Source organism: Aquila chrysaetos, chromosome 7 (genome assembly GCF_900496995.4).
Source record: "Aquila chrysaetos chrysaetos chromosome 7, bAquChr1.4, whole genome shotgun sequence".
Lineage (NCBI taxonomy): Eukaryota > Metazoa > Chordata > Aves > Accipitriformes > Accipitridae > Aquila > Aquila chrysaetos.
In genome coordinates, this window is record NC_044010.1 from 16,993,413 (window position 1) to 17,020,557 (window position 27,145).

The 27,145-nt window shown below is 40.5% G+C and overlaps 1 protein-coding gene across 6 annotated transcripts in view; it reads right to left on the minus strand.

Annotated features, from left to right (window-relative positions):
- Nucleotides 1-27,145, minus strand: part of HTR1F (5-hydroxytryptamine receptor 1F) — a 127,890-nt gene that overhangs the window by 66,576 nt on the left and 34,169 nt on the right. For 4 of the 6 annotated variants that reach the window (XR_003924208.2, XM_030019832.1, XM_030019831.1 and 1 more), the window contains exons 2-3: nt 2,909-3,023; nt 1,047-1,269 (exon numbers count right to left, since the gene is read on the minus strand). The gene's annotated coding sequence lies outside the window, so the exon portion shown is untranslated. Of the gene's footprint in view, nt 1-1,046; nt 1,270-2,908; nt 3,024-5,562; nt 5,617-27,145 lie in introns of all 6 variants that reach the window. The other 2 variants (XM_041124829.1, XM_041124828.1) reach the window with 2 other exon arrangements.

Below are 27,145 nucleotides of genomic sequence, written 5' to 3' on the forward strand. Positions count from 1 at the left end.
TAGAAATAAGTTGTCTTTATAAAGCCTTTTTTTAAAAGAAATATTTGAAAAAGTGCTGTTTTCATCATTAAAGTATTTTTACCTTCCCCAGAATGTAAGGAACTCACATAGCAAGCGCTAATGAGACACGTTTGCCTTTCAACTGCATTCCCTTTTCCTCCTTTGCTTATGTTATTTCTTTTCTTCAGCAAGTCAAGCTAGTATTAAACAGAAAGTGGCACTAACGTAACAGTAGTACCCGTCTGATAGTTCTCTGCGTGCCGGCCTGTCTGCTGAGCTGTGCTGCTGCTCTTGACAGGCTGTGGGAAGTCAGGAATAGAGAGGGCTTACGGGAACAGCAGACACTGCATACATCCAGCCAGAGACAAGTTTTGTAATTCTGATATCTGGCTCTATTGACTCCTGTGACTATGCAAAGACAAAAGGTTCTGCCTGGGACAGAGCAACCCATTGCTGCTGGAGCACAGATGGTATGAAAGTGCTTCATATAACACAAAAGGTTACAAAATGTTTGGTGCACTAAAGTGTGCTGTCAAGACCTGTTTTCTTTAAGCTGCCAGTCTGTCATTGTCTTTTGGCAACTGGCATGCAGCCAGCAAACCCATTTCCATCACAAAAAGAAAAAAAGCCCTGTTTATATTTCCCTTCTGTTTTTTCCTACCAGGTAATTTCTCTCTATAATGTCACCTCAGGTATTATAGTAGAATAAATGAACAGCCAAAATTTCTCTTGTACTGTATACAAAACAATAAATAGTAAGAAAGAAAGTACGTTTTAAAAATGGTAAGGAAAAGCTAAGAGAACCTTTCAAACCAAACATTCCCCACACCTGAATCAGCTGAACTTCCCAAATACAGTATAAAACTCATCCTTTTCTGTATTATGGGCACAGCTGTGCTGAGAGGCATTAACCCCCTACCTGCAGTTGGTTCAGATGCTGCTAACTTTCATAGCTGAACCCAGTATGGACCAGAGTATGCATTTCATGCAGTCTAGCACACAACTCACAGGCTAAAACTCCGTTAGAGACAAAGACCATCACCTACCTTGCTGTTTTCTTGAAGCCTTGACAGTTATTCTGCCTTGTACATCAGTCTCATTACAGATATGCAACGAATTTCTCCTGATTTACGACGCGTTCTTTAATCCCCTTTTTAAAGCTAAATTAGGCAGCAATAGGGTGAGGTCACAGATCAGAAGAGCTCCCATTCAGCATATACCTCCAGGACCTGCTTCATTCATCCTCTAATTTGGCAGTTGGAGGAATTCCTGGCCAAGGCAAAATGCAACTTAGAAGTATAAAATCATACAAGTTTGGCAACTTTGGCTGTCTTTCTGTACGTGTCATTCATGGCAGCAGGAAAGGCTTGTAAAGGCAGAAACTGGCCTGTATTCTGACCCATTTTTCACTAAAATCTGTATGTTCCATTAAGGTTACCATGAAACAATTAGGTGACTTTATTTTCATCAGTTTTGCAGTTACCCAGTCACACTTTTTAATTGTTCTGTTATTAGAAGCACAGCAACCTTGTCCTTGCCTCTCTCAGTGTGAATAAGAATTTTAAAGTGCACCTTGCTGGATCTTTCAGACACTGAGAGTGTGCTCACAATCCTGAGATGCTAGGACTCTGAATTTATACTCGCTTATATTGAGGGTAAGGAGCACTGAACATGTGAAAATATCAGCCTTGAGGGTCTGTTTCTTTCTCTAGCAAAAAAGTAATGAGATTAAATACCCCAGAAAGAATGTCTTCGGATGTTGAATGGTGGCACATTACTCCCACGTGCAATTTTCAGGTCTGCTTATGAGCAATCATACTTCATCTGCATTTGCTCAGGCAATTGACTGCTGAAGATTTTAATTTGCTTTTTGTTACTTTATTATCCAGATGTCTCAATATTAAATGACAATTTTGTCTCCTGACACTGTTGCAGGAAGTTTTAACTTTCTGTTTTAAAATATTTTTATATTCAAGCCAGTTTTAAGTGCCTTATGAAATGTTATCTTTAAACTGTTGTATTTGAATCACTATGGGAAACAAGGATTTGGGGATTTCATCTTTGTTGTTGTTAAAAATCTACAATTATGTGCTATGGGAAAAGTCATTTCTTTGCAAAACTGCACACGGCAAAACCAGAAATAAAAACAGGCATGCAGTGGCATGGAATGACCACAGGCCAACACAAAAGTGAGAAAAATCTTCTCACAAAATATCTTTGTGATGAGCTAATATCAAAAGATTTTAGGTTCAGGTAGGCACAGAGAAATTTGCTTAAGTAAAGTAATGAGTGCTGCTGTGCTTTTCATCTTCAAAATGTCTTACAAAGGTTAAGTCTTTAAAATATACCTGTGAAATGAAGCGTTATATTGCCACCGTTGTTTTTTTCCCCTCAGTTGAAGTGAATGTTGAGTTTTTAAACGTCCAAGGCTGTGGAGAAGGTCAGTCAGAACTAGGACTGAAGACTAAGCTTCTCCTGCAGTGCCTGAGCTTCTCAGACTGTACTGGACATTCTTCATTTATTCAGTCATCTCTCCATTGGCCACTGCCCTTCTTTTCTCAAACTGATTGTGCTCTTTGACATCTTTTCCCTGGCTGGTCTGCAGCTTTCCATTGCACTGTGTGTACTCACATTGCCCGGTTAAGCCTGCAATAACCCTGTAGGTCAGCCCTCACCTGGCTACGTTTGCCTGCTCTCTTTAGGCTTTTCACAGTACAGACTTTTCTCTCCTCCTGCACTACTTTAAGGAAAGGTCAATCTCGCAGAGCTCAGCAAAACTCCATTCAACGTGCTTTGCAGAACCCCTGTGGAAGACCCAACTAAATGAATTTGATCATCTTTAAAATAGGTATATCCCTCACAAACCCACATGTAGAGTCTCTATGTATGAGGGTAGAAAGCAACTCACCATCTCTCGTGTTCGGAATAGCCTTGGAAAAGCTGCCTCTGTGCCAGGAAGCCTGGGGGTTGGACTGGAAGTAGGAATTAAATCACCCTTAGCAACACTGGCTACTGCCAAAAACCTGCAAGAAAGCAAAAAAAATCATCAAAATAGACTCTGTAAGTGACAATGAAAGATCTCTATTTCAGGGGAAGAAAAAAAAAATTTTCTGAAGGCCTAAACTGTAATTTGCAGGACCTCTTCAACTAACTGAGAATGATTCTTTAAAAGCTTAGAGGCGAGTGTTAGGAAAACCCCACAGAGTTCGTGTAAGAGCATTGCTGGCAATGTCTGAAATTCTTTGTAATGATAATGACCAGCAAAAACCTTGCAGGATTTGACACTTCAGAAATTGGCTCCACTTGAGGAACTCAAGGAATTGAACAAACTGACCTGGACTTTTCTGAAGATAAATGGTCAGTGAAAGGAAAAGGAGGAGGAAGCCTGTGCCATTTAGTGAAGCCAGTAGTTTTAGTGTATCTCATGCTATTAGCACCCGAGTTCATCTGTAAGGTGCTAATAGTCAGCTCCTACCGACTGCAGTGGGAGCTGAGGGCACTTGGCATTTTGCAGCGTTAGGCCTCATGTTATTAAACTAACAACATAAACATGCCAGAGTATGTGCTGTTTGAACTGCAAGGCATTGTTTCTTGCATTATCAAAATATTAAGGTTTTTTCCCCACAGTTATCACTGTCTCACAGTAAGCAACTGCCTAAAGAAGAAATATACTGCAAAAGAGTATGCATTGAAAAATGTCTGCACTGTGAGAAGCAGAAATAGAGGATTCTACCAAGAATAGAATAATTTAATTTTAAATATAAAATCTTTAAATGTCTAATATGCTTAAAATGTAGAAAATCAGATATCAAAAGCAGTTCTTGTTTCAAAGCAGAAGAGCAGTCAGTAAGAAAAATGAACAAAAAGAAGACAGAGTGACAAAAGAAATAAGGAATGATCATTGATTTCCTGGAAAAAAGGATAAAAACTAATAATTTTTCACACATTATCAAATAACATGGCAATTTATCTATAATATAATTCTACTAACGTTTGACTGTGACTTGGTGCCAGATGAGTTCTTACAGCTCAAAGTACTCTGGGGCAGGTTTTGAGGGTGGTTACAGACCTATTTGTTGTACCATCTACTTGACATTATGGCCTATGGCCTAGGCTAGGATAGTCAGTGATGTGGTTTCTTGAGGTTGTCAGTGCAACTTTTGGAAGTCCAGGTTTCATTATTGCTAAAGGAAGGGCAATAGCCTCCCTGCCAGGGAGGCACCCAGCAAATCATGAATTATAACATCAGTCCTGTATGTGTTGAAAAAACATGGAGAAGTAAAAGCTCTTAGTACTTTTGTCCCCATGCCACTGGTAAGACGTAAGACTTGCATTTTTCAAAAATTAGTCTCCTGCTCAGTACAGAGCACTAAGCTTCAAAATGTAACTTATTGGCAGTAATAATAGAGTTTAAAGAGTAAAATGAGTGCCTGTGCTCTCTCTTGCCCTGCCCTCCGTGGCAATGCAGATTTCTCTATCTCTAGGCAAGGCCAGGAAGGACAGAAGGTAGGATGGCCAGCATGACCTTCTACGGGAACATGCAGCACTCAGGACATAATGATGTACTTAGCTGTATCTCATTAAGCATTCAATGGATGGTCAGCAACAACTGATCAAGGCAGAGGCAGAGTAGCCCTCTTGTCTGGTTTTGCTTGGAAGTTGTTAGCGTAACCATTGTCTGCATCCTTTTCTCTCAACACACTCCATCAAACATGGCAAAACTGTTCTGTATGAAAATACAAGAGTGCACGAGAGTCAGGCTAATTTTAGGGTGATCTTAAAATACTCAGAAGGATTTCCATCTTAAGGGGTGGAGGGAGGGGAAGCTGGCTTTTGTTCCTTTTTGAGATCTTGTATGGAATGTTTCATTCCAAGGTAAGAAATTATACGTACCAGAATGTCTAGGTAGCACCTACACACCTCAGAGATTTTGTGTGGCTTTTCTAGACAAATAAGAAGGGTCTGTTTCTTGACAGACTCGAGGTCCTTTTTGTACATGCCTTCCCCCTACAGTCTATCCTTTTCCCATCCTCCTTTCCTTCCAGCTTCTGCATCTTCACCTTTTCATCCTCATCTCAACTGTGTTTGCAAGCACCTGGCTCTGCACTCAGGCCCTTCCTAATTGCCCTCCCTTTTTCTGTCCTGGTCCTCTAATGCAAAAAAGAATATTTTTGAAATGTGTGTGCTTATATAGTCAAGAATTTCACTGTTGGCATGCCATCCAATGACTTCATTCTTGTCCAAATGGGGAGAGAGTGTCCTCTGAAGGGGATCTGGAGGCCACCTGGGTGCTTAGATCACTATTTGCACCTTGTTATCTAGCTTGGAGTGCTGCCAGGCATTCCTGTGCAGGCATGTTTGCAAGCTGCCTACAAGCTCCTGTGAAGACCTTGTCTGGATGGGAAGGGAGGGTGGATGTGGGAGTCCTTGTTGATGATACAGCAGTATGGATGTAGCTGTTTTACCTGCCATCATTTTCAGCTTAATTAAAATGTAAGTGCCCTGGACCTAGAGGTTCAGCACAGGAACAGAACAGACATCTCCAAGGAGAATCTTACATACCCAGCAGGTAAAGTTCGTATGGAATTATGCTTTCTTTTAGCTTTCTAAGAACATCTTAAAAAAATAGGTAATGTTCAATCAGTAACTGAGGCTGTTCATAGAATAGTGATTCCTATCAACTGAGAACGGAGAAGACGACATTACAGAACTGCAGAAATAAGGACTTTTGGGAACCATTGATATGCAATTTACAACCAGGGTAATTTTTGTTATGGCAGAACATCCCCAGGTAAAGGGAAAAATTAGGCAATTGCCTGAAATCCTATGAACTCACCGTTTTGTTTAATAAACAGAAGCCAGATGAACAGAGTTGTCTTGTACATATGAGGACTTAATATTTCTAAACAGCAACGAACCTGGTTTTACCCAATTTAAAGTCATTTCACATCTGCTCAAAATCCCAATAATCTCAGTTTATGTGTGGCAGTAACTACCTCTAGGAAGGTAGTCCAGCAGAAGTAATTCTGGACCTGCCTCCACCTCTGAAGCACATTTATTCCTTCCATCACTTTGCAAGCCTCATGGTTCTCCTGCTTCAAGTCTGAATATTTATTATGTCAGGTTGAAGTCTGCCAGTAACCAAAAAGCAGAACTATCAATTCCAGCCCTCCTTTCCTAGCAAAGACATTGATATTATGAGGGCTTTGGTCTTGTGAGAAGCAATGGAAAGAGTCTTGTGAAATGTGTGGAATATGGAGGCAAGCTTTTTTGTGATTAAAAATAGCATCTGCAATAATTCGATGACAAGACTAAAAGTGACTTTCTTACTGTGTGGAGGATGCTAAATAAGACTTTTAAAATGGTATCTTGTGCTAAGATAATTATGGGAAAAAACCAGCTTTACATGAATCTGACAGCTGTTTTAAAAGCTCAACCAGCAGCACCATTTGCTATCGTGCAGAAGACCTAGGTTCAGAATCACACACAAATTTTTGTCTTCTCAAAAGCCAGCAGTAACTGGAGGTGGCATAAAGAAAATGACAGCCTTACTGCAAAGGCAAACAGAAATCTATCTGTGATCTTGAGCTGAGTTTGTGTTTCCTGCATAAAAGGGGCAAGGAGTTAGAAGTAGATAATACTTCCCAGAATGGCTTGATGTCCATAGTTGGATGAGAATCCTCTTTTTCTTTAAATTTACAGTGGCTGCATTGGATGTGCCAGAAGATGATGGATCAGTACAGTCCTATAAATCCCAAACACATATGTAGTATAGCTTTTCAAAAATAACTTACAAAACAGCCTTCCAGGAGAAGAAAAATTCCACAATAATGACAGCACACTGACAGTGCAATAAAGAGGAATTCATTATTCTGACTGCAGGGGTTGAAAATGACCAGAGGGCAAATGCATAAAATAATAGGAAGGAAGAGCCTATGTTCAAACGTCAAAAACTCCCTGCTGCAAATGAAAGAAAAAGAATTATGCTCAAAATGTATTTACACTGGATAGGCATAATAATAATAATAATAATGATGATGATGATAATAATAATAATAATAATAATAATAATAATAATGATGATGTAATTTATCTGAGCACAGTAAATATATCTGACCTTGAAGCTGAGGATGCAGCATTACATGACATCATCCGTGTATAAATAAATGATTCCTTTCAAATGTTCATTGCCATGAAATGAAAAGAAATCTTTGCCATCTAATGGTGAAGAAGGTGGCAGCAAAAATGAAAATTAACAGTACATGAAGGGTTAAATATGTAGGATGATCTTCTTTGTGACTAACTTTTGTTGACAATTTTTAAGCTACCATTCAATTCTAGAAACAAATCTGATTATTATCATTATTTTTTTTATTACCTAAAGAGGATAACATTTACTCAGAAGTACGACCACTTCTGTATGAAATTAATTTTGCAGGCATAAATTGCACCCTCAAACAAGATCTCAATCCCACAAAGGAACAGCAATAAATTGAAAGCCAAGCTGTTTTTCTGAAGTTATTTAGTTCTAAACAAACCTTCCTATGCAGTCTGTCTGCTCTTTATTTTAGTTTTTCCTTCTTCGTTATTGAATGCTTTTGTAAAAAAGGATTTTTGTTCTGAGCTTTTCTTCCCCTGATATTTCCCATATGAAGTTACAATCCTCTGATAGCTTGTATGAAGAGGATTAGAACATGTCATCACTAATTGCAGATGAGGATTTAAAGCAGGGATGGGCAGGAGCAGCAGGAAGATGAGGCTGCCCAACCTGTCTTGATTCGGACTGCGTGGATGCTTTGCTTCTACCTCTGCTGCTTCAGGAAGTTAGCCTGGCTTCCACATCTGTCCTCATCTTATGGCAAGGGAAAATTGCTTTTTGTTGAGCATGATGAAAGACTAACTTTTCTGCTAAAAGACTGATTTCTGTATTGTACATTTTTCCTAAAGAGCTATTTCAACCTTGAGGACTACACAAAATTAGTTGGTTCATAAAAGCACAAGAGAAGGAGCAGTTGCAAACAGGAATCACTTCTAAACTCAAAAAAATGCCAGATTTCAGTTGCGGGATTATATCTTCCTCCTCTGCAATTTCTTGTTGTGTCTGTTAGACTGTAAACTTCTGAGTACTGTCATTGTATCATCACATATACCATACAAGGGCTTCCTGTGAGTGTGGAAATTGTAATGGTAACATACACAAGCCCTAACCATCTGCAAACATTACCGTTACTTCGTGTCAACAACGGGTAGCAATTTGACTAATAATCTTAAGGAATTACATAACTTCAGTAGCAATTGAACAAAATTATGTCAGCATGTATTTCCCCCTCTTTTGCTTCAGGACAAGTCAATTATGAAACACAAATCAAAGTAATGGATATATGTTTATAACAATTTAGGTTTCCAGGCATTGATTAACCATGACTGAGAGAACTTTCTCTCATGAAGATAAATGTTATATCATAAAGAACCTAAAAGCTCCCATGTGAGGTCATGGACTACTGGGAAGGACATTTCATGTTAGCCCTAACATTCTTTGATGGGTTGAAGTCTAGGCAGATAGGACAAAATAAGCAAGGCTAAGTAGTCAGAGCTGCTCTGCACTTCTCTGTATGGATTGTTCCTCAGTAAATTGCTTAAGTAAAGGGAAGAATTTAACATAAATGCCCCTTCATCTGCTTTTAAAAAAGATTCTTTTCTTTCACAACCTACTTTCTTCAGGCCTTGCAACAAGACAAAAAAGTAGCTCAGCAGTTTCAAAAAGTGGCAAAACTGAGCCAGAGGGAATTTATCTTCAGATAGCTAGTGAAAATCACACAGTTTTGTTGCAATTTTCAGAACTTATCTGTCAAACCTTGACAGATCAGGAAACTGAAAAGGACAATTTCTTGATTAAGACTGAAAAAGAGCTTAAACTTCATTTTCAAGGAGAAAGGATGTTTTTTTAATTAATAAAGATAAGAAAATATGCAGTAAAATTACCTCCTTGTCTAACCAATCAACAAAGTTGTAACCAGAGTTCCACATCTCTGTCCCTCCCATGCCAAATTTTGGGCTTTCATTTTGGGGTATGAGAACTTTTTTTTCTAAGTAAGTAATTTGGAAAACAACCTGTGATTTTGTTAAGGAAAGAATTAAATGTCTTAGTCTCCTCAAAATTAAAGGAAAATAACAGTTTCAGTTGTGTTAAATAGACTTGTTGATGTAAGATGCTGTTTCTTGGTCATCTGAATTCATAACGTACACCAGTATCTCTTTGTGAAAGCTGTGTTACTAAAATAGGGTCTTTGTCTCACTCAATCAGAGCACTTCTAGTGAGGAAGCTCGGGGATTAACAGACAGAGGACATGGCCTAGGATTTTAAAATTTATATGCTGTTTCTTGGCTGGTATAACAGGTGACTAAGTATGTTGAATCTCTCACAGAGCAATATCTTACATATCAAAAGGGCATATCTTTAAAGCAGGCAGCATTTTAGTCCTATATAATACTCTTTTACCAAAACAATCACATAGCTCAAACCTTCCTGAAACTATGACTGGTTTTATGTATAGCTGTTGGTGAGGCAGGGCTTAATATAAACAAAGTTATTGGAAAAAGAAAGGAAATCTTGCTGTAAACTTTATCAGTGGTTTGGCAACTGATTGGGAGACAGGCAACTTTTCTGTTGGTTCATCTTTACTATCAGAGTTTGGAGTACTGGATACCACGGCGGCTTACAGAAACCTGCTCAGATTATTTAACTCCTTTCTTCCTGATGCAGGTGCTGCTGTCCAAATAGCTTTTGGGGAAAAATTCCTGTGAGGGGCATAGAAATGGTGATGGATATAGCCGGGGTACTGATTATGTTTTTCTTCCAGAGAAGGCAAACAAACAGCCTGTAGATCTAGCATAAATAGTCTTGGGAAGCATTTCTATTATCTTTCACTAGTTTGGATTGCTTTCTTTGTAAGTATTTTTTGAAGACAAATGGCTTCAGCCAGCCCGGGCGTGGACTATTTCCATCATCGTTTGATTTGTTTTTCAGCAATGCTGGGTTGCATTGGAGCAAATGTCGAGAGCTGCTGCCAGGGAGGTGCGGGGAGGAGTACGTAAGCAGGATGCGTCCGGAGTGAAAGCTCCTCCTCAGCCAAAGCAATTTCTTACCAGAGTTTCCTCAAAGTTGTAAGAATGTACCAGCAAGAATCACCTCCACTACTCATACAGCTTAACAGAAAATGGATATTTGTAAGGGCAAGTACCATCGTAAAAGGAAGATATGATTTGGGCAATCTAAGAATCTCAACTTCTACTCAATATTTTCAAAATTGACTGGTGTTTGCAGGGCCCCGATGAATAGAGCTGCTAAGGATGCCACTTTCAGAGCTACCTTTTGAAACAGATTTATTTAATGGTGATATGCAGTGAAATAATTGCTCTCCATTCTGCTAAATTACATTTTGTTTCAGGATTCCGGTCTGAAGCCATACCCAAAAGCTGCATCAGTTTAGAAAAATTAGCCAGCAGCCTGGCTGAGCTTATATCTCAAGCACATTGTTTTTATATGCAGTGATAAATCACTTTTTAACTTTCTGCACAAAGGGCGTTTTCTTTTTGATGTATTTGAGAACATTGTAGAGAGCTTTATAATTAGATAAGGAAAAAGTAGGACTTCTTTTATGAAGAAATTAATTTTTAATGCTATTGAAATCAGGGAATTTTGAAAATACTGTGCATTGGTTATTTTTGCTTTGTACCTGAAAGCTGCACAAAAGTAATTGCATTTCTCTCTAAAAGACAGTGAAGTGAGAAATAGCCAGGTTTCTTTTACATTGAGGATAAAATTTTATCAAATAGAGAGACTACAGATTTAGGTAAAGATGTCTGGATTTTGCCTGAATTAAAAAATATTCATGGACAACCCTTCCAAGGTCTTTCACCTAATTGTGTACTAAGCCACATCTTTCTATTCATTAAAAGTGCCTATGCTTCACAATATGGTTTAGTTTAAAAAATGACGTGTTAGAGCTCAAAAAACATGCAGTTCAATGTCTAGTGCCAAATATATAACATGCCCTCCTCTTCCTTATCCTTCTCCAACCCCGGCTGGCCACCTTAGCACTCTGCCTGTTTTTGATTAAAGATGAGGTACAAATCTGATCCGACATGGTAATTACTATATTCCAGTGTAAGTCACAGACTGTTGCTGCTCTTATTTATTCTCAGACAAAAACATTCAACCCCAACCCCCCAACCTCCAGCTACAGGCTGCAAATTCTTAATGGTTAGCCTTTTGCTATGAGTAAAAACTATGTTATTTCTCATTTGCTCCAGTTGCTGTGGGCCACCTCACCTGTGACAGCTGATATAGCTGCACTATCTGTTGTCTAATCTCAGTGGAAAGATTTGAAATTTTCCAGTGCTCTCTTTCACTATGGATCAGAAACCAGATAACTTTTTAATGTTAAGGATGGTCACTTGCATCTCGTCCAGTTTCTCCCTGCTTAAACAAATGTGCACACACACACACACACACACTCATCAGATCAGTCTCTCTAGAGAATTTTCTTTTTTCCTTCTTAGAGTAGGTGGGGCCATCTGTGCACACTTGAGCCTATCTTGGCAAATTCCAAGAAAAAATGGATGGTAGAACAATGAGTTTATTAAATGTCTTTTCTGAAGATTTTCCCCACTGTGAAGAAAGTTAAGTTTACTTCATCTTATACAAAACCAGAGGCTAATATGGAATGGAAGTCTACACATAAGCAAAAAAACCCCAAACCAGCTCCCAGCCCCGCCCCCAACTTTTTCTCCCAGAGCTGTTTGACGTAGGAAAAAGTTGACTGCACAAAGCTACTCCATCGTGAACTAGTGAGTCACTGCCTCCAATCTGTACTTCTTAGGTTCAGGCTGACGCATTTGCAGCTGAACTTCTTAGGCTTGCCAGTTCTCTGGAGCAGATGTATATTACAGAAAAGTTGGGAATTTCAAGACATATCTCATCAATTTACCATGTATAACACATCTGAGAAACTGAGCATCTAACAATAAGGAAAGGGAGGAGTGGGGGGGGACATACTGATCAGACTACAAGACCTGCAGAAGTACTTTGTTAGAAACTTTTAGGACCTAAAACTTATTAATATTTAAATATCTGCCTTGAAGAAGCTACATGCTAAAAGTAGTAACAATAGGTTTAAATATTTTTTTAAAGAAATGAGTAAATCTGCTGATCTGTTAATGGAAGAATCCACACAATCTGTCACAAAGTGGTAGATGGTCTTCAAAGTAGATGAATACAACACTAATGACATGACATTTCCTGCCATATCTTACTAATGAATAAAACATTAGGTAAGCAAGAGAGGTCAAAGAAGGACAAGAGGCTTGAATGAGGCATAAATTTTCAGTGGAGGGGATAGAGGTAGCAAAGCTACCATAATTAACCATAATTGAAACGGGATTTTTCACTCCTTTCCAGCCCATGGAAAATAAATTTTTCATTGTCATCAGCATCCCTTTACATTACAGATAGCAGGAATGTACAGGTAGCAGGAAAATCAGTCTTCAAAATCTGAACATTTTAAAATGGAAAAAATGCAATTGATTTTAAGTACAGTGTTTGTGTAGAAGATTAGCTAAATCAATTTTATACTGAAAATATGTAAGTGCCCATAGAGCATTTTGTTTGGGAGTAAAAGAGTATTTTCTTTTATATTTTTTATGAGAATGCTATTGCACTGACTCCACCATAGATTTTCCACTATTGTTTATAGACTGTTCAAGAATTTGAAGCCAAAATTTGACGCTGCAAGATTTCAGATAAAAGCTGTAAGAGGGCAATATGCAGAACATCTCACAGTTTCATATTCAGATTCCTACAGAGAAAAAACACCGTTAAGAAAACTGGATGTATAATGAAAAGGCAAAGAAGTATTTAATCTCATTATTTTCCTCTCTTAAATCTCAGGCTCATACCTTCCCGCTTGGCTTCTGAAGACACAACTGCTTATTTGTCAATCACGAGTAATGCTTCCCTCTGTTGAACACCTTCCCTCCACCTCTTAAAATACTTTCCAATATTGGAGCCTGGTACTACCTAAGCCAGACTAACCAAATGCCGCATTATCCTGACTGGAGAGTTAAGGAAGGACTGCAAGCCCGGCTAGTCAGGAGGAAAATAACAGTCTTACAGTAGCAAATCCCCTAAGCAAGGAAATTTAAACAGGAATGATCCTAGGGTTTTAAGACAGGTCCTGTTGTTTGAAGCCTCTATTAGCCAACGTGGCACCTGTCAAGGCTTGGACACCTGGCTGTGTGTTTTCAGAAATGTGCGACCTGATAGTTGCTGTCCCTGTATCTTGCCTCATGCGATGCAAAGGAGGTCTGACGCTGGCCCCCGGGGTGGTTCCTGTGAAGACTGGGACTGCTCTGGGACTGCTCCTAGCAAGTGCTGTCATCTCCATCTCTGACAGCATCTGATCTGCTTGTGGGGATTGTAACACAAAGCAGAGCAGCCAAAATGTGCCCGTGGCAGGCCTTATTTGCCTATGAAAGAGTGAGGTGAGCCAGGATCCTTCCCTACCTTCCTGGGCTTGTTGTTCTCGAGCTACTTCACCAGAGCAAGAGGCACAGGAAAGAGAGCAGAGCGATGCAGCGGTGGAAGAGTGCTGGACAGAGGGATCCTGCTCACCCTCAGCTTAACCGTAACCTTCAGGCTACAGAGGATTCTGCAGGACAAGAAGAGTTTGGATAAGGAAGGGTGAAGATGAGACAAACGGCTTATAACTGGCCATGGACTGCTATGTGTATTGCTGAGGATGTGCTTAATGCTAGTATTGGGTTTATGATTTGTGCCTAAAGAGTTCGAGGAAGTAGGTTCATTCCTAAATACCACAGGACCCACATGGATAGATGAAGGCTAGTGCCCGGGAGGGTTTATGCTGTGGGAAAGGTCTCTGCATTGGTTAGTGCCTTGGTTAGTACTGTAGACAGTAACACCTGAGAGAGAATATGCTCAAGGTTTGTCAGTGGCGGAGACAAAGTCGAAATCCTTGACGCAAGGATGAGGGTCAGGTCTGGCTGAGACGTGGGAGAGGGAGGCAGAGGGAAGGATAGTGGTGGGGCAGGGAGAAGGGTGGGATGGGGAGAGTCACATTTACTGCTCTAGCTGTTGCGTGGGAAATAGGAGGGAGGACAGTGACTCCCTGCAAATTGTGACTCTGCACTACTGTGCCAGCCAAGTGGGATTTACGGGGCTCCGGCACTGGCAGACTTGGAAGCTGAGCATATAACTTGTAATGCCAACTTAGCGAATGCCTATAGCTAATGCCGATCTGAAGATTTAGATTTACTGCTGGCTGCTGCAGGACCTTTAGGACTTCTGCTGACAAAACCTACTGGCGTATGGGTGCTTTTGCAGGAGGAAGATGTCACTGCACTCTGATTTAGGCCGCACTTCAGGCAAGGATTGCAGCTAAGGAGCTTGGCAACAGGATTTCAATAATTGTGTTTATTTTTGCCTCCTAACAGGCTTGCATGGCAGGTTAAGGAAAGGCTTGATGATAAAATAGAGCAGCTGGCTCCAGCAATGCAGGAAGGATTGGGAGCAGGGTAGCTGCAAGCAGGGTTGAATGCTGGATGCTGCCAGTAAGAGCAGAGTTTTCAAGGGAGGCTGCTAGGAGTGGGGAGAGAAAAAATGAGTGGAAGAAAGAACAGTGAGGGAGAAAAGTGTGAGGGAAGAGACAAAAGCCAGCTGCAGTTTCTTAGGGCTTCTCTTTTCATTTCTGTCTTCCTCCCTGTCTCCAGGGTACACCCTGACTAAAAGCATTCCCTCTCAAAAACTGAGCACACTACAGGCTTTCCGTTATGTTTACAGTAAATTATCTGATACCTGCTTAAGTGACCTGGCCACCTTTAACATCTTGAGATCACTGCAGTCTCGTTTTCTCCCATGCTTTTTAGCAGAAGACAAGACACAGCTGACACTTTTTTTTTTTTGAAGGGGCTTTTGTTCTGAGCATTTTAAGTAAATAATTTCATATTGTGTGTCCTCAAATCTCTGGATATTGGTCCTCATTCACAAGAACAGGAATAATCTGTTAAAGAAGTGTCCAGCTACTATTGATCATGAAGAAAATGTGTAAAGGGCTATTCTATGTATATATCTATATCTATGCATATATTTGTATGTAAGTGAAGGATTGAAGCACCAAGAGTAGCCAGCTCTCAATAAAAGCAGAGTTGCTTCTGGCTTGAACAAAAGGAGAAGCAAGATACTGACTGTGCGGCTGACATGATTGTGCAACTTGAAAACTAATTAAGGAAAGAACAGAATTTAAATAACATTTGGATGCAACAGCAGGAAACACAAAGAACAGGTGTTTAACAAGATTTCTTTTGACTATTTAACTTCTTCATTAATGCCAAAACCCAAACTCTGTCAGACTTTAGCTTTACCTAGTTTCTGTAGTTGTACTTTTGGCTGTTTCATGCCTCAGAACATTTCTTCTACTGTTCATTTGTCTCTAGGGATCTGGGCCTCTGCCTCTAAGTACTTTTTGATCTCCGTTGTATGTGTCACTTTCTCTTCAGGAGTCAACAGGATTACATGGCTGTGAGTAAAGGCCCAGCATTTGTTACTCTGCTCTGCAGGCTCACTAGAGCATCTGCAGGAGAGATCTCCTTACAAAACTGGATGAAATTTGTTGCCTAAGACCTAGAAACCAGGGAAGGCCTTTCTTTGTGATCATTGTAAAATATAAAAGCATAAATAGGTGTTTTTCAATGTTTCAGGTATTGGCATAGTCTGGAGGGCTATGTGTTAACAGAATAGGTCTCTCACTGCTGACACCCTGCTGAGTGACTGGGACTAAATAATACTGAAGTGGCTTTACATCTTCAAAGAAGTTCCTGGTTTAAATGACCTTTTAGCAAAGAGCTCTTTCTCTCTAGCATTTTATATTCTGTTTCACACTGTTTCTTGAATTTAGCAAGTGAAAAGAAACTAAAGTGACATCTGTTTCAACAATGACCTTTTAATGATAAGAGTGTTTACTTCTATCATGATTTTAAAAACTTTCTTTGTGAATTTCTTTATAGGGTTCAGGGTTTGAAGAGAAGAAATTACTATAAGACTGTCTCTATAAAAGCATGCTTTTTTTAGGATGGGGTTTCAACAAGTTTGGACAATAGACGGAATCAATATTTGATGTCAGGTTTTGCCTGTGTGACCCCCCCCCCCCTCCTCCTACACACATTTAGACCTCTACATGGCAGGGACTTTTGCGTATGCATCTCTGAATTTTTAGGCTTGTTTTCACAGAAACTTATCCCATTAGCTGCTGCTGCTTTTTGTTCTTATTATTCTTCCCTCTCCTCTTCCTCATTGCTTTCCACTCAGTATGCAGTCCAACCTGCTGGCTGATGTTCTTCTTCCAACAAATTAGTGTTTTTGACACTGGAATCTTTTTAATTCCTCCTCTTTTTTTTTTTTTTCCATTTTGCATAATCAGATTTTTTCCTGCACATGCTGTTCAAACCTCCTTAATAATCTCACTCTTCAAATAAACTGATTCATCTTCTCACCCCATTCCAAAATACATATATATGAGAACTGACTATCTCCTGTACCTTGCTCTCCCCTCCCTGATCTGCCTTTCTATCCAGAGAAGGGTTAGACTCACTGTCAGGACACTGAGTACATCAGCACGCTCTGCAACCTCTCGCTTCGAGGGGTTTGGCTGGCTGGGCTTAGGGCTGTGACATTTGTTGTCACTTCTTTTTTACTTGCTGGATGTTAGCTCCAGGGCTGCTGGTGGCTTGAATTCCCCTAACAAAGATCCTGCTTAATCTCCTTCCCTACTGTTACCATCAATTATCATCTGTATATATTTCAATTCTCATTTTTCAGATTCCTCTTTTTTTTTTTTTTTCTGATGACAGTGCAGCAAGAACACATTTGCAGTGTGCAGGGACAATGCTGATCTCCAGGATGTGGCTGTTAAAAGGGGAAAGAAAAATTCAGAGCTGAAGGGCCCATCACTAGGTGTACATAGCTCACAGCTTCCCTCAGATTCCCTAGCTTGAAAGCATTTTGTGATCTTGAAGTCAAAAGTGAACAGCAACATATGGAAACAGGAGATCTATTGGGTGATGTGATCCAAATCCTTACAGTGGCTTGTTTAAAGCCAGTGTTTTGGGCTTCATTGCCACACTCTTAGGAAGTATGAAAGAATCCCAGGTTGAGTGTATCTGCAGGATACAAGAGACTACATGTGTGGATCCTGCTAGCTTCCTACCTAGCAGGGTGGTTTTGAGGTGCTTAGACGTGATTCAACCCATTAAGCAGACAGATGCTTTATAGACCTGATGTTACACCATTTCTCACCCTAGAGAGTTGCTTCCTGTATGATACTTCATCTTTTACGATCTTAATTAATACTAATTGGTCTATGATTGCCTCTAAAAATACTATTCTATGAGGAAAACTGGTGTTACAGGGATTGGTATTTGCGAGAAATCATAATGTACTACAGCCCTATGTAAATGATTAAATAGATCATCTTCTTCTGTTTTGATTTGTTTGTATCTATCTATATATTGTTTTCCTTGATAGCTTATATTGTAACTCCCATACCTGGAACTTCCACCACATGTTTTAAACCATTTCAGAAGTAATGCATGGTTAGAGGAGATCACACTTTGGAAAACTGTAATGAAAAACTATTATTAAATAAGGGATATAGCTTTTTTTTTTTTTTCCCCCAGTTTGCTTTCAATCAGCATACTAATTCTACTCTTATGTAGAATTCATTCCTGCATTTATATGGCAGGGTGGTTTCATTTTTTGTCCGCTCCTGTTTTGAGAAGGAATCCTCCTGCATACATCCCCAAGATTCCTCTTCTCTTTCAGCAAGTATTGTGATTACATAAAACTAAAAGCAGAGATCTTAGATCTTAGTAAACAAAACCAGAGGAATGAATTAATCATTGGCTATGACACTGAACTCACAATTCCCACATTATTTTTGTCAGCAGCATGTCCAAACCACCAAGACCACTCTTGAAAATCACAGCTGTGTTATCTACAATAACTGAACTACAGGAAAGCTGCAGTTAGGTCATACTGCCTTGTCACTGCAGATGAAACAAATGATAATAGTCAGAATTACTGCCTACTGATTTTGCAGCATGTTTTGTTCAGTTAAAAACAATTCTAATGATTAATAGCACCATAAAACAGTATGCTGAATGCCTTCCCTCCTGCCCTGTGTGGTTGGCTCAGGTAAGGAGCACGATGGGTAGATCAGCCCAGCTGAATCAATGTGGTCCTTGTTTATGGTGGGCAAGGGCAGAGAAAGGTGATGGAACGGGCTGGGAGGGGAGGTCAGGGAACTGGGTGGGGCCAGGTGGTTTTTGGAGGCCACCTGGGGAAGGGGAAGTTTCTAAAATGAAGCAGGGGAGAGGCTGAGGCCAGCAAGCAGCCTTCTAGTGGAGAGGAAGAAACACTTTGGGCTTTCTGTACAGTAAGTATTTGAATACCTTGTCATATGTAGGTAGACACTAATCTCTGGAGTTAACTGTTGTCAGCCAGAGCTGCTGGTCAAGGGGGAGGTGTTAAAATTAGAGTCTGGGCTGAAAGAGTATTAGGAAATTGATTTGGGCGTTTTACTGTGTTTTAGCAATCCAATTCTCAGAGTAAGTTTTACAGGGCTTGCTGCCAATTATTTCAAACAGAGCTTGAAAAATGCTTCCGCCTAAGGTAAATACTAACAACTTCAGAAGAACTCAACTGCTGTTTCAGAGCACTTACATAAACATATGTTCCACATCTACAATTATTTGTTTAACAGAATTAAATTTCTTTTAAGTGCTATTAATGGTTTTGAAGGCTTACACCAGCCTCCTGCATGCACAGGCAGTTTGACCACAGGTGTCTGATTTGAAAGGTCTGCAAAATGTCTACTTTGCATGTTTGCAAGCAGTCCAGGAACAAATTGCCTGATAATGCTATTACAAACGCAGGCTATATGTGGTAAAATGACAGAAGCCATGGACAAATAAGAGTATTGTAAATGCCTTAAGTATTGCAGTAGTAGGTAATATGATGTGAGAAACGTCCAGAGGTCCAAAAAATTCTATCTCATGTTAAAGTTAAGGGACTACTTTTTGATTTTTGGCTCATCTTTTTGCTTTTCTTAGCTGGGGCTGAGTTGGTTTGGCTTAGCCTGAGGGAAGTGGAGAGGAGCTGCTGCCCTAGGCCTGGGGATTAAATGTTGGCAGGCAAGCTGGCACTTGTTACTTGCAGCTTGTCTCTAGCTGCAGCCAATCGATGGGGCCAACTTTGGGGCAATAAAGCTGAATGCTGAAAGACACTCTAGACTTAATCTCACAGGATTCAGAGGAAGGAGAAGAAAAACTCTGAAAACAAATGGTGTGTCATAGGCAAAAAGAATTTTCTTGCTCTTGGCAGGTAACCAAAAGAAATTCTGATGCAGAGGTTTAATACGGTATAGGTGTCATGCAAGTAAATTTTTTGGCTGTACCACTGCACCAGCAATTCAAGGACCTGTAGCATAGACTTGTTTTTTTGTCTGCAGCAATTCTTAGGTATCCCTGCATAAAGTGATTGAACTCTGTTTTAAAGCAGTGCGAGTTCCTTGTCCCAGCTGCTTTGTCTGGAAGGTTGATCCAGAGTTTTATGCTGATAAGCATGAAAGCACTTTTTTTTTTTTTTTTTCCCCTTCCCAACTTCCAGTTTCAGTTGATTCACTACCAGTTTGTATTGAACTTTTACTGATGTTATCTTTGAAACTGATCTTCTCTTACCTTCCTATTTGCCCCCTCTCAACTTTGCTTGGCAAGGCAAAATTGTCCAAGCTCTTGTAACTACTTTGCTGAATATGCTGAATAATCCATTCCTTTAATCATCGTTCTGTTCTTCCTCTGTACCCTTTCTAGTTTACGTGAATTTTTTTCAGAATGTAAATGACCAGAAGAGTAGTCCGAATAGTGTCTCAGTGAAGCCTATGAAAAGGACAGTCTTCTCTTTCTCTTCCAAAACTGTCTTGCCTAAAGCATCTTAAAATGTCATTAGCTTTTTCCACGCCTGCATCACACTAACAGTTCACAGCCATACACTGATTGACCAGTGCATCCTGGTTTTCCTCCTTTTAGCTATCTCCAGTACATAATCTCCATGGAAATAGTAAGAATTCTCGTTACGGATCCCTAATCATACAACTCCATCTCCTATACTGTAAAATGCCTTCTTGTTTTCATCATGAGAACATGTTATTGCCTATCAGCATAGATACCCAAGAGCTCCAGTCATATTGGGCAGCATTATGCTAGATCATATCTGAGGGGGGGAAAAAAGCATAAATCTCTTTCGTTGATTAAATAAAACCTCCAAACTTTCCTGAGCCACATATAAAGCCTAAAAAGGTGACCCAGAATATGAAATGCTAACAACGTGGTTCATGCACGTTGGTGATCTGGGCTACAACAGCTTGGCAAGCCCTGACATAGTTTTGGTTGCCATATCCACTATTTTGGATTAAAGTTATAAATAAAACAAAATAAGCAGAACTAAGGTAATTGAAGTTGGACACAAGTACTCAGACTTATAAGACTTTTATATATTTAATAGGTGTAAAAGTGAACAGAAATACGATTTTGAATATAGTAGAAATACTATAAAATAAGGTGAATGGATTCTTATTGAATAGACTTCATTTGATCCCTGATATTTGTTTTGAGTAGATACTTTCAAAAACAAGACACTTGTTACAAGAACTACTTCAAGTTGCCATACTAGTGGATGATCTCGAAGTTTTACTATAGCTTTGTAGTAAAATATTCCAGACCTTACTCTGATATCCTGTCTATAACTAGGATATTTATTCATCAGATAATCTTTTAGTTATGAGGAAGAAGGAGCTAAATGTACAAATGGCACAATCAAACAAAATACATTTAATTGCAAAAACTTGAAATTATTTGCAATGTTTAGACTATTTCTAACAAAACAAAAGCCACTATTCTGTTCCCCAATAGTGACAAATTACAAAAAATTACAATCCACACCTCCCACAAGTCTACATCTGATAAGCTTGCAGAGACCATACACAAATCTCTACTTTCTCAAGGAGTATTGAACTGTGAGGGATGCTGAAAAGGTTGTGGGATGGGGGATGCAGGGGAGGATGGAGGGAAGGGCAGATGATGTTCTCCCCTTGACGAGACACACAAAAATGAAACAGCCCAATTCTACACCAAAAGCTACATAATGTAAAAATACTTCAGAAAAGGATTGTTATTGCATCTGGCTTACGTCACCAAAGCAGAGCTTGGCAAGGAAAGAAGAGGTTCAGACAGAGTCTGAATATAGAGAGATGTGAGTTCTAACCAAAACCTTTTGCTTATGCAGAAGCTTTATGCCATCTACTTTCCTCAGTATTTCTGTAGTGAAAGGCACTAGTGGTACTCCAAAATCTTACCCATGCAGTTTCTAAAGACAATGTTTGCAAAGTGTTTTGATGATTAAAAATAGCACCAGCTAAGCAACATCATTGTTGCCACTGGAACAAGTACACATAGATAAATTGATAATAGGAGGAGGTGGGCAGTTAAGCAGACCAGGCAAACAGAGCCTTGTGAAGAAAAGTTTTTCTGAAAATTTAAGAATTTTACCAAAGCATTATGAATTCAAATTCACAGAAAGCTAGAGAATAAATTGCTGCATACAAAATTTATATCTGAAATGCTGAAATGTAATACTTATACTGAAAAGAAATGCTGTGCAAGAATTGTTTGGTGTGTCAAGAATTTCTTGCAGGATTTTTTGAAGGGGTAATGTGAGTAAAGACTATTTGCTCAACAACAAGGAAGCTAAGCGATCAAGAGATGGGATCCAACAAATATCAAATGTTAGGAACCTCTTATTTAAAAGCCATCATAACAGCAATACCATCTTTCTTGCAGTGTGTCATATATGCATCTTGGTTGATGAACAGCTAATGAATCTTGTAAGGCTAGAAGCTAGAAAATCACAGACAGCAGCATGGGTGACCAATCTTTACATCTGGAAGAGAATACATGGTAAAATTAAAAGTTTTTCAGATCTGCAGACAGCCAGACATCCTTTATGCTCAGTGTAGTGTTTATCTCATATTATGCTTCCCTGAAATGAGCTTTTTGGTTTAAGTCTTTTTTTTTTTTTTTTTTTTTTTTAAGCATTTAGGATGAATAAATCTTCTGTAAATCAGTTATCAAGATCTCTATCCTGCTTTCAATGTACCGGGCCAGCTCAATCTGTGACTAAGAATATTTTTACTGTAAGAGAGTCCCTTTTTACTTGGGGAACTTTACACAGCATTTCAAGTGACACAAAACTGAGAGGAGCTTGACTTTTAAACAATTTTAATCCACCCATTTGAAAGAAGAGATGCAGTTTCTACTTCTAATGATACTAAATTCAGCAGTGTAGTCTGAAAAATTCCAGGGAAGAGATTAATTTGGTTAAATGTAGACACACAGAATCATTTAGGTTGGAAAAGACCCTTAAGATCACCAAGTCTAACCATTAACCTAGCACTGGCAAGTCCACCAATAAACCATGTCCCCAAGCACCATGTCTATGTGTCTTTTAAATACTTCCAGGGATGGTGACTCAACCACTTCCCTGGGCAGCCTGGTCCAATGCTTGACAACCCTTTCAGTGAAGAAATTTTTTCTAATATCCAACCTAAACCTCCCCTGGCACAACTTGAGGCCATTTCCTCTCATCCTATTGCTTGTTACCTGGGAGAAGAGACCGATACCCTCCTCGCTACAACCTCTTTTCAGATGGTTGTAGAGACCAATAAGGTCTCCCCTCAGCTTCCTTTTCTCCAGAATAAACAGCCCCAGTTCCCTCAGCCGCTCCTCATAAGGCTCGTTCTCTAGACCCTTCACCAGCTTTGTTGCTCTCTGGGTGCAGGTAATGCAAACATCTATTAACTATTGGTTTTGGTTTTTTTTTTTTGCGTTCCATTTATATTCAGTAGCCCTTCTAGGGTGCATGCTTTACATCTGAAAACAAAATGTTTAAAACAGATGAGAGGACTTGCATTCTGTCTTTTTCTCTTCATTGACTACAAAGAGAGTATAGAATGACCTGCTCAGACATAAGGTTCTAAGTCACATATAAAAATCTTGTTTCAGGCAATGGCACCAACTGATATAACTTCATAAAAGAAATAGATTTATAAAAAAGATATGGTTGGTGAATTACTGTCTTTTGTCTGAATATCTGGCTGGGGTGAAAATAGGCTACGATAAATCCAGCGTGCTTTAAAGTGGATCAGCAATACTGCTTGGCAAATCTCACCTACTAAGCTAGGGGGTTTTTCTACTGAGAATGTGGGGATAGGGCAATTCCTTTATAATGCACTTAAGCGTATAATCCAGAACCCACCTGGCAGTGGAGGTGCTAGGTAGCTCATATTATTTGCACATCCTTAGCCTGAAATGTCCTGCAGGAGTTGAATAGCTGAGTTTCTACCTTGGGGTCAGTTACACCTTTGCAGCTCTGACCAGAGAGTACAGACCTGTGCTCAGCAGCAGCTCTTCGTGACAATCAAGAGCCACTGGAAATGAAGTCTTTTAGGGGGCCTTCATCTGTTACAGTTGGTGTAACTTGCTGTAGTTTCCACAGTCCTGGAAAACATGTGTTCCCTAATAACACATCTTTTTTGAAGGTGTATGTTAAACTAGAATACAGAACCTACATTATTTAGTTTATGTTTCAAGTGAGTGCTTTAAAAATAGGATATAGACCTTTCCTGAGCTGTGCACAGTACTCAGAGGACTGTGCCAAATCTGAAACTACCATGAGTTAACAACTATAGGTTTATTATCTTGCAAATTTAATTTTTAAATGAGAACAAGAGAACTTAAACTCAGCTTTCAGGTCTCTGAGGGTTTTTTTCTTTCTGTTCCCTATTATTCCTCTTCCCTGTTCATTTGTTGAAGGGTAAAAAAAGACCAGAAGAGTATAAGTGATGTGGATATCGATCCAATGCGGTAACACTTCTACCATTGCCTTTAGAGCAACTGTAGTTGGAAAATAAAGCAGAAGAAATATTAAATTCCTCTAGCTGGAGGTATTCCATTCATTGGAATATCGCATTTTTGACTCAATGTTCTTCTTGAGTGGTAGAGACTACTGTTATTGGTTGTCCTGGGTTCAGCTGGGGTAGAGTTAATTTTCACAGGAACCTGGGAGGGGGCACAGCCAGGACAGCTGACCTGAACTAGCCAAGGAGCTATTCCATGCCATGTGACATCATGCTCAGTATATAAATGGGGAGCGGGCTGGGGAGGAGTTTTCGGCTTTCAGCGCTGGAGTGCCGGGTTCCGGGCGGTGAGCGGTTGCACTGTGCATCACTTGTTTTGTATATTCTTTTATTAGTACCGTTGTTGTTGTTGTAACTTGTCCTTTTGTGTCGTCCCAGTAAACAGTCCTTATCTCAACCCACGAGGTTCCGGTTCTTTTTTTTTTCTTTTCTCCTTTCTGATTCTTCTCCCCATGCCACCGGAGGGGGGCGGGAGGAGTGAGCGAGCGGCTGCGTGGTCCTTTGGTGCCGCCTGGGCTGAACCCACGACAGTCCTTTTTGGCGCCCAACGTGGGGCACGAAGGGTTGAGATAACGACAGATCTGGCCAGAGCGTGTTAAAACAAATTTGTTATACGCATTTCTTATAGTTAAATAGTTGCTAGTCACAATGTTGGTTCATTTGGTCACATGGTGGCGTTGTGTAAATTCTTATATGCTCTATGTATTCCCTGCGGTTACGTTTATCACCTCTGGGAGAGGGATCGGGATTATCATTTTGCTACACTGGCGACTGATGTTGACTTATGAAATTATTACATCACTGGTCATGAGGTTAAGCTGATATCTGTATGCAGCACTGATATAATTTCCATACTTCGGGCGCCTTCTATCGGAATTTATTGGTAATCGCACCCAATCCATGGGGAAGTCGGGGGGATACTCCCCCCCCCCCGTTCGTTCACTTCCCTTTTCTCCTTCCGACTAATTACAACAGCTTTTGAGAATTTTGAATATCCTTGGGATGCGCAAGCCAGCATGCTGTTAGTGCTATGTCTCCTGAATATGTTTCAGGCCTTGTTTAGGGCTACAAAAAAGTTTTTTAAGAATACCACCCAGAGATCTGCCCCAAGGCTGGATATTCATGGGTGGCATGGCATGTGGGAGGATATGGGCAGGTGTCTAGAGAACTTCTCACCTCCAGTGTCTTGGAACTTCACTCCTGAACAACTACAGAACCCTCATGAAGTCGTAGAATATTTGAAAGGAAAATGCTGTGGCTATTCCAGAGATGCACAACTTAACCTCACTGTGCTGGGCCCTGGCCAGTATCTACCAAACACTGCTTGATATTAGGCAGCACCCACAGGGGGAAGAGAGGGAAAACAGAGTGACAGGCACCGTGGCTACCCCAATGCCAGTGACAGGCACTGCAGCTGAACCAGAGAACCAACCTGTGCCAGTATCAGTCGCCCCCTATACAGAAGAAGAAACACACAAAGAAATCGGTTTGCTTAGTGAGGGATGAAAGTGAACCAGGGTCATCATGAGAACAGGAGGAAGAGGCAGAACCTGAAATAATCACCCAATCTCTATCCCTGAGTGAGTTGTACAGAGTGTGAAAAGGTTTTGGCCGCCACCCAGGTGAGCACATTGTTACCTGGCTGCTTTGATGCTGGGATAATGGGGCTAGTAGTTTGGAATTAGAGTGTAGGGAAGCCAAGCAGCTGGGATCCCTGTCTAGGGAAGGGGGCATTGACAAGGTGGCTGGGAGAAAAACACAAGTCCTCAGCCTCTGGAGGCGACTTCTGTCAGGTGTGAAGGAAAGATACCCATTCAAGGATGATGTTACATGTCACCAAGGCAAGTGGACCACCATGGAGAGAGGTGTCCAGTACCTGAGGGAATTAGCCGTGCTGGAGGTGATTTATAATGATCTGGAAAATGAGCAGTCACCCACAGATCCAGAGGATGTCCAATGCACATGACCCATGTGGCGGAAGCTTCTACGAAGTGTACCACCAACCTGTGCCAACTCATTGGCAGTAATGTCCTGGAGAAAAGGCTATGGACAAATGGTGGACGAACTGGCTGTCCAACTCCAGCAATATGAAGGAAGTCTCTCTTCTTCCCTACGGGCCTGTGTCTCAGCTGTAGAGGAATTGTCCTGGGAATTCCAGCAATTCAAAGCGGATGTGTCCTCCCCACCTGTACAGGCCCACATAGCAGCTATTAGGAGTAAGCGTTCCTCTGCCCAAGAGAGAGGAGATAGAAAGTACACATGATGGGCAAACCTGTGGTTTTACCTGTGTGACCATGAAGAGGACATGAGAAAGTGGGATGGAGAACCTACCTCAATCCTAGATGCATGGATATGCAAGTTGCGAGAAAAAGCAATCAGAAAAGAGGATTCTTCTTGGAAAAATGCCACTCCAGTTTCCTGCGAGCAGTCCCCCAGACAGAGTAGAAGGGCTGATCTCATTTCTGATCCTCTTGAAGGGACTTCTGATTCACGTTTGAGAAAAGTGAGTAACAGATACTCTGACCAGGACTAGAGGGGCCCTGCCTCCAGCCAGGTGGAGGAAAGGGACAACCGGGCCTACTTGACGGTGTGGATTCGATGGCCTGGCACATCAGACCCACAGGAATATAAGACTCTAGTGGACACTGGTGCACAATGTACCCTAATGCCATCAAGTTATAAAGGGGCAGAACCCATCTGTATCTCTGGTGTGACAGGGGGATCCCAAGAGCTAACTGTATTGGAAGCTGAAGTGAGTCTAACTGGGAATGAGTGGCATAAACACCCCATTGTGACTGGCCCAGAGGCCCCATGCATCCTTGGCATAGATTATCTCAGGAGGGGGTATTTCAAGGACCCAGAGGGGTACTGTTGGGCCTTTGGTATAGCTGCATTGGAGACGGAGGAAATTGAACAGCTGTCCACCTTGCCCGGCCTCTCGGAGGATCCTTCGGTTGTGGGGTTGCTGGAGGTTGAAGAACAACAGGTGCCAATTGCTACAACAACAGTGAACCGGCAGCAATATCGCACCAACCGAGACTCCC